Here is an 18740-nt window from a genome sequence, read left to right on the forward strand (position 1 = left end):
TAGCGAAAAAAATAGCGAAAAGAGCGAAAAAATTGCCAGGTGTGGACGGAGCAGTCATGACGGCAGCCGATCTCACCGGCACCATCTTTACAAAATAAGAAGCAAGTGAGGGTGACAGCTGTTGTGTTTGGAAAATATTGAAGTATTAAAAAAACAATAGTTTGATGTTAATTCATCCCCACTCATGCTACCTATATAAGTCCCAAAGATGACACTAGCAAGTAGAGCATCCTGTGGTAATTCTTATAATGAGCATTAGTGGGTGTGTACATGCACATATTCTGATTGTCCCCACTTGTGCCATTGTGTGTAGTTGTCCTTAAAAAGCCTTGTGGGCTGGGAATCTTGAATTGAAGGATGTCAGTCATGTGCACATAGAATTTCACCCTGATGAGTCGGATAGTTGGTTTTTGGGTAGTGCCTTATTTGTTTTATTTAAACTTTGCTGGATGTTTAATATAATTCTCTACATTAATATCATACATACATACATTTTTAAAACTACACTACGCTTGAATCTAAACTGACTTATGTTTGTAAAGTTACTATATGTTCTGTGTTTTTGTATGTTATGTGAAGAGACCTTGAACATGGGAACGGACCTATACAAGTTAAACTGATGATGATGATGATGATGATGATGATGATGATGATGATGATGATGATGGTGGTGGTGATTACATCATTTCTATTTGGAGGATGGTGTTAAGCACCATTTAGTGGATGTGCCCTGAATGATGTACTGGAGTATGAAATTTTAAAAATCCTTTCATATGTTCACACTTTCCCCCCCAGACTAGCTGTCTGTAACCTCACAGAAATATCAGGAGAAACTTTAGCTTTGTCTCTACAATCACCCAGTTCATTGCTAAAAGAGCTGGAGCTTTGTAACAACATGACTTACATGATTCAGGAATAAAAATGCTTTCCTATGGATTAAAGACCTTGCACTGCAAGCTAGAAATACTCAGGTGAGCCTTCTTTTAACATTTTTTTTTTAAAGCCTTTAAACTATGGTTGCAAAGCATTTAAGTTTTGTGTTCAAAATAAAAATATTTTGTCTGTATAGACATTTTAAAAATAATAATTATGATCTTAGTTACGTATATTTATGATTGCATTCTCATGCTCTCATTTCCTTCCTCTCTTTAGACTGAGTGGCTGCTTAGTCACAGAGGTTGGCTGTTCTTGTCTGACTTCTGCCTTGAGTTCCAACCACTCACGTTTGAGAGTACTGGATCTGAGCTATAATCACCCAGGACTCCAAGATGCTGAATTGCTAACTACTGGAGTAGATGATCCACACAGCACATTGGAGTCTATTAGGTATGTAGGGCATATTGTGTATAATCTCATAGCCGTCTTGTCTTCTTTCAGAATCCCGTCAGTCATTACTCAGCCAGCCCACACTGTTCAGCCTGGATTAAGTACTAACTCTACACACCCCTGTCACCTCCTTATATAAGTCTAGTCCTTCTGTTGCTCCATGTGAAGTATTGTTCACCTACCACCTTCATACTGAGCGTTTCTTAGTGCTTCTGTAGCCTCCGGTTCTTCTCTCTTTCTGCCCATTTCTTTCACTGCAGATTTTGGATTTTGTACTTCTGCTCTCGTCTCATGGTTTTTGACCCCATCCTGAGCTCCCTGTTTTGTTTTTGTCTTTGTGTTTGTTTCTGGATTGTGTGCGGATGAGTGCAGATGAGTCTCTGGCGAACGAACTGAATACATTCTTCGCTCGCTTCGAGGCTACATCTAGTAGCGCTAATGCTAACAGCACTAATGCTAGCAGCACTAGTGCTAATGGTACTATCGGCACAGCCAATGGCACATGCGCAGGGCCCACCATAGAACAGCGCCCTCTCATCATCACGGAGAGTGACGTGAGAAGAGTGTTTAAAAGGGTGAATACCAGGAAGGCGATGGGACCAGACGGTATCTGCGGGAGGGTCCTCAAAGCCTGCGCAGATCAGCTAACCCCGATATTCACCGACATCTTCAATCTCTCCCTGACGCTCGGTATCGTCCCGTCCAGCTTCAAGCGATCCACCATCATCCCCGTCACGAAGAAACCTCGACCCTCCGACCTCAATGACTACCGCCCTGTTGGCCTCACATCAGTCGTGATGAAGTGCTTTGAAAAGCTAGTCAGAGACTTCATCACATCTTCACTGCCAGCCTCCATGGACCCACTGCAGTTTGCATACCGCCACAACCGCTCCACTGACAATGCAATTGCACATCTGCTCCACACTACACTGACTCACCTGGACGAAGGGAGGGGAAATTATGTTAAAATGCTGTTTGTTGACTACAGTTCAGCATTTAACACTATCATCCCCTCCCTACTCACTACTAATTTGGGGGATCTAGGACTGCATACGTCCCTGTGTGACTGGATCTCCAACTTCCTAACGGACAGACCACAATCAGTGCGGGTGGGCAACTGTCTCATCCACCCTCAGCCTCAGCACTGGAGCTCCTCAGGGTTGTGTCCTAAGCCCCCTGCTCTACTCACTGTACACCTATGCACAGCCACTTCCAGCTCCACCATCATTGTCAAGTTTGCTGACGATACCGTTGTCATGGGCCTGATCTCGGACAACGACGAGAGGGCCTACCTGGAGGAGATTAAACACCTGGAAAACTGGTGCCAGAAAAATAATCTCCTCCTAAATGTCAGTAAGACAAAGGAGCTGATCGTGGATTGCAGCAAGAAGCAGGAGCGGCACTACCAACCTGTGAGGATCAGTGGAACCACGGTGGAGAGAGTAGATAGTTTCAGGTACCTTGGTGTTCACATCTCACAGGACCTGTCCTGGTCCCGCCATACCATCTCCCTGGCAAAGAAGGCTCGTCAGCGTCTTTACCACCTCATACGCTTAAGAGACTTCAGACTGCCCTCCAAGGTACTGCAGAACTTCTGCACCTGCACTATTGAGAGCATCCTCACGGGGAACATCACAGTCTGTTTTGGGAATAGCACCAAGCAGGACAGACAAGCACTCCAAAGGGTAGTGCGTTCAGCAGAGCGCATCACTCACACGGAACTTCCTGACCTGCAGACCATCTACTACAAGCGGTGCCAGACCAAGGCCAGGAGGATTGTGAAGGACCCCACCCATCCCAACAATAGACTCTTCTCTCTGTTGAGGTCAGGGAGGCGCTTTCGCTCCCTGAAGACCAAGACAGAGAGACTGAAGAGGAGCTTCTTCCCACAGGCCATTTGGCCCTGAATCAGGGAAACTGATAAACTGTGGGGACCACCACCACCATGTAACATAACTGTATAACTGTATATATATATATATATATATATATATATATATATATATATATATATATATATATATATATATATATATATTCAATTACCTTGTGACACAAATGTAAATATGTTATGTTATTCTACAAAACGGATCTGTACATTCTGTACATTGTGTCCATATATACACAACCATATACATTGTACATTGTGTATATAATCATAATATACATATATTGTACATACATTGTTAATATATTTTGTACCTGCATAGAATATATATATTTCTCTTTGCATATATATATATATATATATTTCACATATATAGAATATCTATATTTCTCAATGCACCCCTGTTTTCTTTCCTCAGTTTGGACAGAGCACTCTCAACCATTTCACTGTGAGTTATACTGTGTATGACTATGTAAACCAAACTTGAAACTTGAAACAACCTCTAACAGAAACGTGTTACATCTAGACATTATGCCAACAATAACCAACACCCTGCATACTTTAACATGGGTTTAAATACATAAAGACGAATGAGGTGCAGGTGTGGTTACAATCAAGACAGTCCTCCCACTGCACGTGGCGGGCAGAACCACGTGACTCACGGGAGGCAAGCGTTCTGTGACAACTTACATACCCTGAAACACAGTAAATAGCAAAGTAACCTACCACAGAAGTGAAGTGCAGCAAAGCCAATTGTCCTGTGCTATAATTCTTATTATTATCAGGACCCCTGAGATGAAACAGGGATGGTGTTTTTGAGAGGGAGCCTGAAGTTAGACAATGGTGACAGAACACATTCGTTTACTATAAAGTAGAACATCAGCTTACTAAGGACTCAGAAATATGTTTGATACTCTGATTCTAACATTAAACAAACATAATGAATGTAATCATCTCTCTCAACAATTATTTATATCCCACTTTTTTGTCTTGTTGGTGATCCAAAAAAGAGGGAAATATTCTGCCTCTTGATTTTTCAGTTTATTTTCTCCCAAATGGTAATTGCTCCAAAATGTGCTTTAACCGAGTACTACCTGAAGGGTCTGAATATGTAAAATGAATTTCTCCATTTTTTAAATTTTAATAAATATACAAAACAAAGTCTGTTTTTGCTTTGTGATTGTAGCATATTATGCATATGTTGATTAAAAAAATTAAATGACACCATTTTAAGAGTCTGAAACATAACAAAATGTGGAAAATATTTACATATACAGCATTTGGGAGACACCTATGGTCAGTTAGACTTACAGAAGTGCTTTGTAGTCTCCATCAAAAATATAACCTGATTTGAGAATAGCTGGGCCAGTGTCCTAAAGTGAGAATATAGGCCCGTGTTAAGAATACCCCTACCAAGTTTTCTTTTTTTTTTTTAAAATATTTTACTATTTAAAAAGTCAAATATTATTAGTAATGGTTCATTAGTGATGTAATTCATTATGCCTGCTGAAACATATACTGATTATAAGTATTATTTGTCACAGAGTCAAACCTTTATTTTTTTTTTAAAAAACAAGGAATCAGTTGAGTATGGTGTAGAGAGAAACAAGCTTGAATTTTATGACTCTCAAAAGGTGAGCTTGCTAATAGCTTTTGAATATTGCAAGAAAAGTTATTATTTTATATAGTATGGCCTACAAGTGGTGTGTGTGTCTTTTAGAATGGATCATGGTGGAGAATTCAGGATTAAACCAGGACTAAAGAAATGTAAGTTTACACACACATGCACACACACTCACTCACTCTCACTCTTTTTCTTATGTTGATGTTTTCAACTCAAATCTCTGTTATTGTATACAGACGCCTGTAATCTCACACTGGACCCAAACACAGCACACGCATATCTCTCTCTTTCTGAGGGGAACAGAAAGGTGACATGTCAGAGAGAGCAGCAATTGTACCCTGATCATCCAGACAGATTCGACTGCAGGTTTCAGGTGCTAAGCAAAGAGGGCACATCTGGACGCTCTTACTGGGAGACTGAATGGAGTGGAGACATCGATATAGCAGCAACATATAAAGGGATCAGCAAAAAAGGAAGGAGTCGCAAATGTAGGTTTGGATACAACACACAGTCCTGGAGAATAAGCTGCTACAGCAGCAGTTATTCTGCCTGTCACAATGATAAGAGCATTGAAATACCGGCTCCCCCTTCACGCTCCCACAGAGTAGGGGTGTATCTGGACTGGCCAGCTGGCACTCTGTCCTTCTACAATATCTCTGCTGATGCGCACACACTGACCCACATATACACGTTCCACTCCCGGTTTACTGAGCCCCTTTACGCGGGGTTTGGTTTTACGTTTGACTCCGTAGTGTGCTTGTGTCCAATGGAATAAGCAGGCGCAACTCAGATTTTTGGCAAATATTTCTTTTTGAATTCCCTTTATATATGTGATATATATATATATATATATATATATATATATATATATATATATATATCAGCGAACAATATAGTCTTCCATTCATGGAGTCTGTCAGTTTCTTAATCTGTTGACAATCAACATTTTGTGCAGCAGCAACCACAGCCTCCCAGACACTGTTCAGAGGGCTATACTGTTTTCCTTCAACATAAATCTCCCACCTAAGAAGGCTAGCCATGCAGTAGAGTACTTCAATGGATGCGATGGAACATTTGTCCTGCATAAAAATCATGGTCTACTTGAAAGATGCAAACTTTTTCCTGTACCACCAAGAAAGTGTCTTCTAAAAGTTGGCTGTAGGTTTGCGAGTTGATTTTGAGTCCATCTTCAACCCGAAAAAGTCCCGCTAGCTTATCTTTACTAACAGCAGTATCCCATAGCAGTATCCCACCTCCATCTTGCTGTTGTGTGAGTCAAAATGGAGCTCTGTGCCTATTACTGATCCAGCCATGGGCCCATCCATCTGGAATGTCAAGCGTCAATCTCATCTCATCAGTCCATAAAACCTTTAAAAATTCTGTCTTCAGATATTTCTTGGCCCTGTCTTGATGTTTCACCTTATGTGTCTTGTTCAGTGGTGGTCTGGTTTCAGCCTTCCTTACCTTGGCCATGTCTCTGTGTACTGAACACTTTGTACGTCTGGGCGCTCTGGGAAGGTTGCTTTTCTGGAATATGACAGCACTGAAGCATAATGAGTTCCTAGTTGCTTCACATTTGATTATTTTCAAACCTTTGGCAGTTTATTTGCATCTTTTTTTCTGAACATGTTTCTAGCAAACTTGTTGACTATTTGCAACAAAACATTTGATGGCTTTGTGATCATGCCCCAATATCTTAGCAATTTTAAGAGTGCCACATCCCTCTGAAAGACTTTTTACAATTTCTAAAAGAAAAAATTGTATTTCAATTAAATCTCTTTTTTGGCCGATTTTGCCTGAGGAAAAGAAGTTGCCTTCTGATAATTATGACACCTTGATATAAGGTGTTTATCTTCTTAGGCCACACCATCCTTCATTATGCAAATACACATCACCTGATATGCTTAAATCCAATTTATACAGCTTGTAGTTGGAAAATATGCATAAAAATGATGATATGGTCAAAATACTCTCTTGCCTAATAAGTGTGTACACAGTATACAGTGTGCTATGACATCCAGATACTCCAAGGACACAGTGGACACTGTGGACACTCCAAGGACACCAAGGACACAGTGTCCTTCCGCATCTCCCCTGCTGCCAACAGGCATGCTCTTTTTTTAAAGCAACTATGAGTATAACTTTTTTACAAGCTTTGGTGCCACTGCATCTCACCCATCTGCAGCTGTTTCATTTTCAAAACATTTTGCTGCACATAAGATTGTGGTGGGAAGAAGGTCTAGAAGGATCCACAAGCTGAATCCTTCACTCATCCAATAGAGGCAGCCATTAGTAAGTAAAAGCTGAGAAGTGTAGTCTGCCTCCCCAGTATCCTCGACTTTGAGACACTCCTACTGATGCAGTTCATATGTTTCTAAAACTTGTTATGCTACACTTCATTTCAGGATTGACTGGTCCTAAATGTGGATTGCATTGTACTCCTCTCACGTCTAATTCCTGTACACATCACCACTGCTGCTTTTGCAAAAAAGCATTAAAAAGAAAACCCTGGCTTATCAGTCACATGAATGTTGACAGGTGTAATGCAATGGAGAGAGGCTTAATGACAAACTGTGCAGCAACAGATGGGCCACAGTTACTGTAAGTTTATATTAAGGGCACCTATATGGTAGGTATTGGTTTTTACTTTCATTTGCCACCCATTTATATGCATTTACAAATGACCCTACAAGTACACAAATGTACATTTATGAGAGTTGTTTCCATTATGGTTTAATGCAGTACATTGAAAGAGTAAAAGTAGTGAATATTTTAACATTTGACAGGATCATTTGTGCTCTTTTCTTGCAAGGGGCCTTGCCTGTGGAATGTTCATTTTCAGATGTAACATGCGTAAGAAATAAGGTGTAAGGTTCAGGAGCATGAGAATCATCTGAGTAGCTAGGGTTAGTCGCAAGACCATGTGAAGCACTGGAATTAGCTTCCAGATTAAGACCCACTAAGTGAAGGAAAATATTACAGTAATGTTACTCCTTTAACTGACATGTTCGCATGCATTCATTCTGAATCAATAAACAGATATGACACAAACACAGAAATTGAGTATAGTTTAGGGAGTAAATCAAAATAAGATCTTTCTATATGAGGACGGGCAATTTGATTGAAAAAAACTTGAAATTTCAAATGAGTCATGCAAGATAGAAATGGTAATAAACAATGTGAGAAGTAAATTACAAATGTTTTTTCAGATGTGACGGATAGTATGTAAATCATTTGCAAAAATAAAACTTAATTAGGTTTAACCCGTTGTTCAGCCCATAGTACAGTCAAATGACTAACAAAGCTAGTTGTATTAATTATTAATTAGTGTGAGTCTGAGTGAAACGTTTCTACCATCTTGTGAATTTTACCCATCATGGATAAATGTTTAAAAACAGGACCTTTTCACAAACGATCCTGCGACTGGACCATTTGCAAGTGAAGCAGCCACTCTCTCCTACCTAGAAAACCGAGAAAACCAAGCATAACCCAGAATGAAGGAAATGTTTACTGTATACATTTAGTGTTTATTTTGTTGTGAGATTATGCAATCGAAGTGTGATGGGTGACCTTGATTGTTGTGCTGTATTTGCTTAAATTTTAAAAAGGTAGATTATTTTCATGTGTACCGAAGAAAGGCTTGTTGGTGAATCAAGTGGGTCATGGGGTGCAAAAGTGTGGGAACCCCTGTGCTTGACCCCCACCGGTGATCAGAGGATGCTGTCCACAGGATGCTGTTGGCTGGATATTTTTGGTTGGTGGAATATTCTCAGTCAAGCAGTGACACCAACATGTTAAGAGCTCAAAGACACTGAGACGTCTAATCCTCTCAGTGTGTGTGTATTAAGTAAATGTACACTGCACTAAATAAAAATGTAAAATGTGCAATAAGTTTTGCACGTGCCACTTTTTATGTTTACAGAATACAGAATAATTTCTAGAATTTTCCATGATTGATTGCTTTCATAACTCAGGGGGTCTAATTTTTCTTTAAAACTTAGGCTGCGAAGGCTATTATGTCAAACATACACTGAAAGTGAAATAAGTGAATAATCTATGGAAGATTAAATGTTTAATTCATCTTAATACTTCCATATCTATTTTTTAATCATCGAGAACTGACAAAAATGTCACACCCTGGCCCACAAGCAGGCAAACCCACACAAATAACCCCATTCACCCATCCATGCAGACCCATTCACCCTGCTCAAGCCAATCAGACACCTTCAGCAAATCAATTACCAGTCTCTCCACCAGTCATATCACACAGCCACTTCCATGTTGACAATCAAATATTTATTGATTATCATTCCTACTTAAGCCCACAGGATCATCCAGTCAGTGTGTTGCATTGGTATGAGAATGTGTCTTGTAAGCCATCAAACTCCAAGAACACACAGTTGCTTGTTCACATTTTGCATAGTTACTTCTTTTCTGTTACAGTTTGCCCTCAGTTCATTCCTGTGTTTGCCTTTTTTCTTTTTTTATTAAACTTTCTATAAAACCTTTTAATACTTTCACTCAAGCCTTGCTCCTCTGCTCAAAAATGTCACAAAACCATATTCACGTTTCAGAAATGTACACAATTTAATATTATACATTACATTTACATTTATGGCAATTAGCAGATGCTCTTATCCAGAGTGATTTACAAAGTACTTTGTCATTTACTCATAGAATACCCTATTACAGTACAGTAGGTTAGAGTCCAACATACCAATGAACTAGAATACTGTAGAATACAGGGATCAATGCTGATACCTAGAAGTACAAAATACATATGGTCTATCTTAAACAATGATAAGTGCAGTAAACAATAAGTGCTAGAGTTTGTTAAACAATGTCCTACAATAATTTAGTCAGCCAATATGGGAGCAGGGCCAGTTGTCCTTTAAATATTCTGCAAATAGATGGGTCTTCAGTCTGCGTTTGAAGACTGCAAGGGACTCTGCTGTCCAGACAGCAAGTGGGAGTTCATTCCACCATCTTGGAGCCAGGACAGAAAAAAGTCTCGATGCTTGTTGTCCATGAGACCTGAAACAAGGTATTTCAAGCCGAGCCGTACTTGAGGTTCAAAGTACTCGAGGTACGGATCAGGCTTTGACTATTGACCTCATGTATGAAGGGGCTGGTCCATTTTTGGATTTGTAGGCAAGCATCAAGGTTTTAAATCTGATGCATGCAGCTACTGGGAGCCAATGAAGGGAGCAGTGGAGTAACGTGTGAACTTCGGAAGATTGAAGACCAGTCGTGCTGCTGCATTCTGGATAAGTTGTAGAGATTTGATGGCTCTTAGAGGAAGACCAGCAAGTAGCGAGTTGCAGTAGTCTAACTTTGAGGAAGTTCTCAAAGGAAACTGTGAGGCCATGGTATGGGTTGGGTGTACCTGGGATGAACAGAAGCTCAGTTTTACTGGGGTTGAGCTTCAACTGGTGGGATGTCATCCATGGCACGATGTCAGTTAAGCATGCTGTGGTGGAAAAAATGAGAGCACATCAAACATAGACAGCTTTATGCATTGAGTAGTAAAAAAGTTTATTGAGTTCTGTCTCCTGTATAACAGAGAAAGAGAACTGAACCGCAATACAGTCCCCCTCTCCTTATACACAGACAGTGGCAGTGACGCCCAAAGTGAATAGAAAAGAAGAAAAAAACGACTCCTACAGTGTATCTGCTAATCATGCTTTGGTTAGTCTGAGCATTCATGATTCCTCTATCTCTATGGTTAGAACAGTGCGTGCACCTGCTGGGTCAGCACAAGAAGAATGCATGTGAGTCGCTGATGCCCCTAACTTGCACGCCTATCTGCAGATTGTTATGCTGTGACTATAGAAACAGAAAGCAACGTAACAGAAAGCAAAGTAAATTACATGCTCAGATATGTCTCTAGACCTGCGTATCAGAGGCTGGAAAAGAAATAAATAACTGAGTATCATCAGCATAGCAGTGGTAGGAGAAACCATGAGAAAATATTACATAACTAAGAGAACGAGTATACAAAGAGAAGAGATGGGGGCATAATACTGACCCTTGTGGAACACTAGTGGAGAGTCTACATGGTTTGTATGTGGATCTTCTCCATGTCACCTGATAGGACCGTCCCTCCAGATAGGACTGAAACCATCTCCAAGCAGAGCCAGTCACACCAAGCCTGGAGAGAACAGAGAGAAGAATGTTGTGGTTCTCTGTGTCAAAGGCTGCTGAAAGGTCTACAAGAATCAAAACAGATGACAGATTGGCAGCTTTAGCGGCATGAAGCTTCTCCGTCACTGCTATGAGGGCTGTTTCTGTAGAACGTGCCGGTTTGTAGCCAGACTGATTGGGATCATGCAGCTGGTTTGGGGTGAGCTAAAGAGACAATTGATTGTAAACCGCTTGTTTGAGGGGTTTTGGGAGGAAAGAGAGAAGTGATACTGGTCTGTAGTTCTTAACATTGGAGCCATCAAGTGTGGCCTTCTTGAAGATTGGTACCACCCTGGCAGTTTTGAATGCTTTTGGCAAGTATACAGAAGACAAGGAGTTGTTGATGATGACAGAGATGAAAGGAAGCAGATCTCTTGTGATTGTCTGGAACAGAGTGGAAAGAATTGGATCCAGCAGACATGTTGTCAGACTGCTGGAAGTCAGGAGTTGAAGAATTTCATCTGAGGAAAGAGGAGAAAAAGAAGTCAGAGAGTTGGATGTTGGGGAATGCATATTGGTTGGAGGAGTGAGAACAGAGGAAAAGGACTGGCGGATTGCTGCAACCTTCTCCACAAAGAAGGTGATGAAATCTTCAGGAGTAAGAGATGAGGAAGGAGGTGGAGGGGGAGGATTAAGTAGAGAATAAAAAATAGTGAATAGTTGGCGTTGATGAGATGCTGATGATTCAAATTTTCTCTGTAGTAGGATGACTTTGCAGATGTTACTTCCAGTGAAAACTTGGAAAGGAAAAATTTGTATGAGCTAATGTCTGAATCTAGGTGAGATTCTCTCCACCACCTCTCTGCAGTCCTTAGTTCTCTCCTGTGGCAGCAAAGTGTTTCTGTTAGCCAGGGGGCAGGTGGGGAAGACTTAGCAGGTCTAGAGGAGAGAGGGCACAGAAGATTCATTGATGAGGAGAGTGTAGAAATGAAAGAATGAGTAACTGCATCCAAAGAGAGAGAAGACAGAGAGTCAGGGTGAGGAAGGTGGACAAAATAGTAGAAGTAAGGGAAGAGGGAGTTATGGAGTGCAGATTGCGATGGAAGGAGGAGGAACATGTTGGAGAGGACTGGATGGAAAGAGAAGGAAGGGAGAGAGAAAGTGATGGTCCGAGAGGTAGACGGGGGTGACTGCTATGTCCGATGTTGTGGTGGCATGGGTGAAGATCAGGTCTAGAACATTGTCCACTTTGTGAATTGGAGGAGAGTGGTTGAGGATGAGGTCGAATGCTGTCAACAGCAGAAGGATACAGGAGGATTAGAGCTTATTTTATATTTATTTCATGAACACCAATAAAATCTGTATGTTTACGTTATGGCACTTAGCTGACACTTTTATCCAAAGTGACATAATTTTGACTGAATACAACTTGATACAATTTAGGGTTAAGGGTCTTGCTCAGGGTCCAACTACCGCCCTTCACTGACTGTCTGCTACTGGGGGTATTTTATTGTACCTGTCATATCTACCTGGCCTCTGTCCACCCCTGGTTTTCTCCTGACCACATTACACATTGTTTAGCTAAAGGGGCATATGGCTGGGACCTTCCTTGGATTTCTGTACTCACATCAGAACATACGTCACAGTTTTCATCTTTCCTACACTCACTTGATTTTCTGCATTCTAATTAGTTTCAGAACTCTCCTTTTGTCTTTCCTGTTTTCCCTCTTCAAAGGACCTCAAAATCATTCATCTTTGTCCTGTTCCCCCCTACTTCTTTCCCATAAGTGTATCTCTCTTCTTTCTGTTTCACTAACCATGATGCATCTCTCTATCACAGGACCCTGACAGAGGCCACTGTTTTCTCTCTTTTCAGCAGGGAGTGTTGTGATTTTGTGGATGTTGTTGCATGTTGTGACTTGTGTGTTGTATATTTAGTGTTCCTGGCTGCAAGACAACTTTCCTCTGTGGATTATAAAGGGAATGGAACTGAACTGAACATAATTGTTGCACAGTCAACAGTCTCTCAAACCAGCCTGGAGTTACAGTGCAGTCCTTCTGATATTGTACAACCTCATAGCTTAAAACAAAAATTAGTTTCTCACTAATTTCATACACTCTAAGCCCAGCATTACACCACTGTTCTGTCGATATATCTAGCAGTCCTACTGAGGGTTTTACATACCATTGACATGTTTGTTTAGGTCAGGGCTTTCAAAGACTGTGGGTCTCCTCTCTGACTAAGCTTGGAAAAGGTGTGATGGTGCAAGTTCTCAACATTGACTGGGTCAGACCATTCCAAGCCAAACTGCAAGTTCCCAACATTGATTGGGTCAGATCATTCCAAGCCAAACTGCAAGTTCCCAAAATTGACTGGGTCAGATCATTCCAAGCCAAACTGCAAGTTCCCAACATTGACTGCGTCCGACCATTCCAAGCCAAATTACAAGCTAACGTAACTTATGAAACAACAAGCTGTACATGTGATGTCCACATCACTGTTTTAATGACATGTCAAGAGAAATGTCTTTCTGGCTTTTCTCCCTTTTTAAGAATTTGGAACTATGCTTTAATATTAATTTTGAGCATCTACTGTATAAAATTCATATTGACAAATGATTGCTGTGGTGGAACTCTGGAAATCAATCACACCTCAGGTAGAAGGTAATATTTGAATGCTTTGTGCACAAGGGACTCTGTCCCTCTGTCAGTAATGACTGCTAGTAGAGCGAGTCCCAAACATGATCACACTTGCTTTCTTATAGTTCCTCTCCACCCTTGTGGTTTTCCTGCCCCACCTTTGCTGTTCATCAAGCGCTCCCTTATTGGAAGTCGGCCAACTCACTCATGTCACATTTGACAGCTGTAAACACACACATGGTTCCTGTGATTCAGGTCTTCTCTTCCACTCGGGGTGAGAGACAGTCTAAAGTGTAACAGATATTAAGCTCAGACATAAACTTATACAAATACATTGTTGCCTTTATAGGTAATACAACATTTATATATAATATAAAGTAAGCAATATATATAAATCCCTTCACAATGTTTCTCCTGTAGAGGCTCCTATAGAGACTGCATTTTGCATTCTATGGAGCTCTGCTTTCCTTTTATGACATTCTCTAGCCCAGTGGCCTTTTATGTGTCAACAGTGACATTCAGGGTTTTCTTTAACATTGCCAGATGCCTCCAGCATAGGTAGTATAATTGTTTCCCTCATAACAAGCTTGTCGAGGTGTTTTATATTTCTTCTCTGACCATTTTTTTTATTACTGGAACCACTGAGGTGTACCATTCTGTGGGCCTGGTGAACTCCCTTATGGTTCCTATGGACCACATCCTGTGCAACTTTTCATTCACTTTTTCGAATCAGCAGAACACACTCTATGTGGAGTGGCTAGACTGTGTGACTTAAACATACTACATTGGGATTTAGTTCTATTTTAACTAGCTTGCAACTCAGGAGCACAATTTCCTCAAGCACCAGGGCACTGACCTGCAACACCTGGTCACTGACTTCCACCACATGGTCACTGACCTGCAACACCTGGCAATGACCTGCAACACCTGGGCACTGACCTACTAAGCTACTAAGCCCATGTTGCATACCATGCCCTGACTGATTTGGACTCTTGAAGAGTCAATTTGGAAGAGTCAATTTGGACTCTTGAAGACTTTGTCAGTTTTCACTAGCAGAGGTGCTGTAGGAGAGCTAAAGATGTGCTGCAAAACATAATTATGACATCAATACTTTAAAGGTGACTATTTAGCTACATACTGTAAGATCCACCTTCACTTATTGTCTGAATGAGCCCCCACTACACTACTAAGTAAGGATGACTCACTGTCTCTGGCAAGGCTGTCCTGTATGACCACTGACCTCTCTGTTTTACCTTTCCATGCTGCAGCAAAATGCCTAATTTTGTTGCATGTAAGACAATTCCATTTGGACGCAGGGCTTTCGTACAGACAGTGTGATATATTACACCTTGGACAGACTGCTCCCTGCTTCTGTTTGTGTTCATCTTACCTTATCAGGTAAAGAATTAACCTCAACTTCCTACTTGTTCAGCTTCACTGCAATACAAAAGTGTGAAAAGCATTGGATCCATAGTGGTCAGTGAGAACACTGGCTAAAGTCAAAGGACTCTGGAGCAGGACATTCCCACATTCACCCCACTTGTACCCCACTCTAACCCCACTCTTACCCCACTCTAACCCCACTCTTATCCCACTCTTACCATATTCTTATCACACTCTTACCCCACTCTTACCCCACTCTTAGCCCATTCTTACCCCACTCTTACCCCACTCTAACCCCACTCTTAGCCCATTCTTACCCCACTCTTACCCCACTCTAACCCCACTCTAACCCCACTCTTACCCCACTCTAACCCCACTCTTAGCCCACTCTTACCCCACTCTTACCCCACTCTTACCCCACTCTAACCCCACTCTTATCCCACTCTTACCCCACTCTTACCCCACTCTAACCCCACTCTTACCACATTCTTACCCCACTCTTATCCCACTCTAACCCCACTCTAACCCCACTCTTACCCCACTCTAACCCCACTCTTACCCCACTCTTACCCCACTCTTAGCCCATTCTTACCCCACTCTTACCCCACTCTAACCCCACTCTTACCCCACTCTTAGCCCACTCTAACCCCACTCTTATCCCACTCTTACCCCATTCTTACCCCACTCTTACCCCACTCTAACCCCACTCTTATCCCACTCTTACCCCATTCTTATCCCACTCTTACTCCACTTTTACCCCATATTTACCCCATTCTTATCCCACTCTTAACCCACTCTAAGCAGTTTTTTGGTGGGTAAACTGACACCATGTCATAAACTCACTTCTGCATGGCTTTGGGGTATTTTCCATTTAGTTAAATTAATTTAATAGGATATTTAATTAAATATAGTTTTAATAGCTTTGGAGGTAATTTCCAGTAGTTCTACATGTTGTGTTTGACTGTACTTGTACCAGTCTGGCTGCATTCTTTAACACCTGTCTTACCTGTGACCCACCCTGAGTCTGTTCCTCTTATTCAGCACTGGGAGGGAGACAGTAGGAGATGATCTGTTAAAATATGAAGATAAAATTGAAACTGGAGTCTCCACATTCCAGCAAGTTGTATGATAAACTGAACAGGACAAACAGATTTAGATCAGAGTGAGAGAGACTGAGCATGATCACCATTTTATGAGAAACACATAAATGTATTTCAGAGGAAAATGGTGAGTATGTGAGTCTGTGCTGTACATTCAGAATGATCAGAATTTGGACTGAAGCTCCAGTAGATGGTGTTAGTGGAGACAGACAGCAGTAGTAGAGCTCCTTAGTCTTTCTGCTGTACTTAAATTTTCTGTCTTTATAAACAGATCAGTTTAGTTCAGTTTTTGTTATAATTAAGTAATATTATTTTGCTTTGCTGGATAGTGTCTATTTCATATGTGAACTGTATGCTGATAGCTGCACTCTTATCTGCTGTGAAGGTTTGTTATGAACTACTGTTTCAAAGCAAATGAACTTCCTTCCTCTTAGTCTTGGCAACAGGTTTTGTTGGGAGTGGCCACAGCTTGTTTTAATTTTAATCTAATGTTTTCATTAGATTAAAATTACACATGTAGGATACTGCAGCATTTGTAAGTAGTTCCAAAATCATGTATCAAAGCATCAACTGATTCCTGTAACCTCTGTAAACACTGCTGTTTTATCTCCATGTGTTTTGGAAACATCATTTGATGGATTCTGCATTAAAGTATTGCATTGATATGTCCAAGTAACTTTGTATCAACCTGTTAGGGGTTTGATCCCTGCACTAATAATCTGAACCTGCTCACATTCAGACCATCTATAAACTGACTGACAAATTCCTGCAGCAGTTAAAGTGGGTGCACTCCCACTAGCCCCTGCTGTAATTCATCACACAAATCAGTAATTATTTTTATAAATATAATTACGATAATTGTGTGAGATAGATGTGCTTAAAGCCTCCTACCCAAACAAAACCTCTAGCATGAACCACAGATATCAGCCAGTAAACAGATTTTGAAACACTTGGTGTCCTGCTCTGGGTGGTGCTATTCTCACCTGTAAAACTGATAACTAGTATGAAAGCAAAAGAATATGAATTGAAATCTAAGAATGCATAAAACTAAGAAATATGCATATTACATTTCATATTCTATTTACAACACATTCTACTGTCTTGCGGGTACAGTACATGAAGCAGGTGTATTTATGATCAATCTATAAATATTTATTTTAATGCTACCAAACTAATACAATAAATCAACAAATTAAATAGTTTAAATGGATTCACTGAGTTCAGGAAATCATCTAGAGCAATGACATCATCATTCTTTGATGTTTAATGGTGTTTGTGAGGTAATGACTGATTAGAAGATGGAAGCTTCCAGTCCAGTCCAGACCAACACAGCCCAGACAGGAGGGAACGTCTGTGCTCCTGTACTGCATGGGAATCAGATTCAGGGACCAGTGATGCTGAACATTACATATGGAGGTAAGAGATGAATGTTTGTCTAAATAAGCATCTTTCAGCAGAAATTACAGTTAATATTTATTATTTTAAAATTACTTGGTATAAACATATGATGTTCATGAATATAACAGTCCTCACAGTTATAAATCCTCCCTACTAATTCTGGGGTTCTTTATTACTCTGTATTTGATAATTATAATAAATATAATGATAATAAATATCAGGGTATGTCAGTGCTCCTGTACTGAATCAGATTCAGGGATCAATGACAGTGAACATATTTAACATTACAAATGGAGGTAAGAGATTAATCTGTTTGTCCAAATGAGCATCTGGTAAAGGACACAGTTAATATTTATTTATTTATAATTACTTAATATAAACATATGTGGTTTATGAATATAATGGTCCTCAGAGATGTAAACTCGACTTTCTAAGTCAGGGGTTCTTTAGTACTCTGTATATGATAATAAAATTATAATTAACATAAGGATAATAAAGTTCAGATTTTCCAATCTTCTCTCCTCCAGCTCAGGAAGTGTCCATTTCCAGCAAAGTTCAGAATGGAGGATCTTCAAGCACTTCTGCTCTCAGTGAAGGTCTGTTTATACACAACACTTCTTATTTACTTAAGTTAACATCTGAATACGAACATCACTGATTATGTACAGAAGGAGACATCTACATATGCACATAGCTGCTTATTTATTGTAGATAATGTTTGCTCCTATTGATGGTAATATCAAGTCAAGTTTAGTGTCATTCCTTCATATCAAATGTATGCATTGCAATGAAAATGGAATTTAATTTATGTCAGACTATGGTGTGACACAATGTCCACAATTACAGCAGCACACCACACAGGACTACATAATTGTACGATACATCAATACATCACATAAATGTACAATACAACAACACACAGGATGCCATAAGTGTACAATAGAGCAGTACAGTGTGCAGGACTAAATAACTACACAGTACTACATAAGTGCAAATGGAAGACAAATGCAGAAATAACAACAAATTAAATAAATACATGAAGTACAAAACAGTACCAGTGACACAATCACTCAGGGCAGTGACAGGCATGCAGGACACAGTCACAGAGGATATATATATGTGACGTGAGGAGGCAGAGCAGGATGAGGGGACAAGTCGTGTTAAACACAAAGAAACGTTTATTGTTACACAAAACAAAGAGGACTATGTGGCTAGCAGGCTAACCACGTTCAAACATAGACAACATTTACATTCAAAA

General features: G+C 40.3%; 1 long non-coding RNA gene and 1 pseudogene across 2 annotated transcripts in view; one reads left to right on the forward strand and one right to left on the reverse strand.

Moving 5' to 3' along the window:
* Window positions 1–9694: 9694 nt before the first annotated feature.
* On the reverse strand, window positions 9695–14989 carry LOC145652794 (uncharacterized). The gene is made up of 3 exons (XR_014119050.1): window positions 14950–14989; window positions 10867–10989; window positions 9695–10308 (listed from the first exon to the last, which is right to left on the reverse strand). It is a non-coding gene; the product is annotated as an uncharacterized LOC145652794 (long non-coding RNA).
* A 2227-nt stretch (window positions 14990–17216) lies between these two features.
* The window catches only part of LOC145653009 (NLR family CARD domain-containing protein 3-like), an 8990-nt pseudogene continuing 7466 nt past the window's right edge, over window positions 17217–18740 (forward strand). Inside the window, exons 1-2 of the transcript XR_014119265.1 lie at window positions 17217–17500; window positions 18010–18078. The product of XR_014119265.1 is annotated as an NLR family CARD domain-containing protein 3-like (transcript). The remainder of the gene's footprint in view (window positions 17501–18009; window positions 18079–18740) is intronic.

The sequence above is a fragment of the Electrophorus electricus genome, chromosome 21, assembly GCF_041902795.1.
Source record: "Electrophorus electricus isolate QZ-2024a chromosome 21, ASM4190279v1, whole genome shotgun sequence".
NCBI classification, from domain to species: Eukaryota; Metazoa; Chordata; class Actinopteri; order Gymnotiformes; family Gymnotidae; genus Electrophorus; species Electrophorus electricus.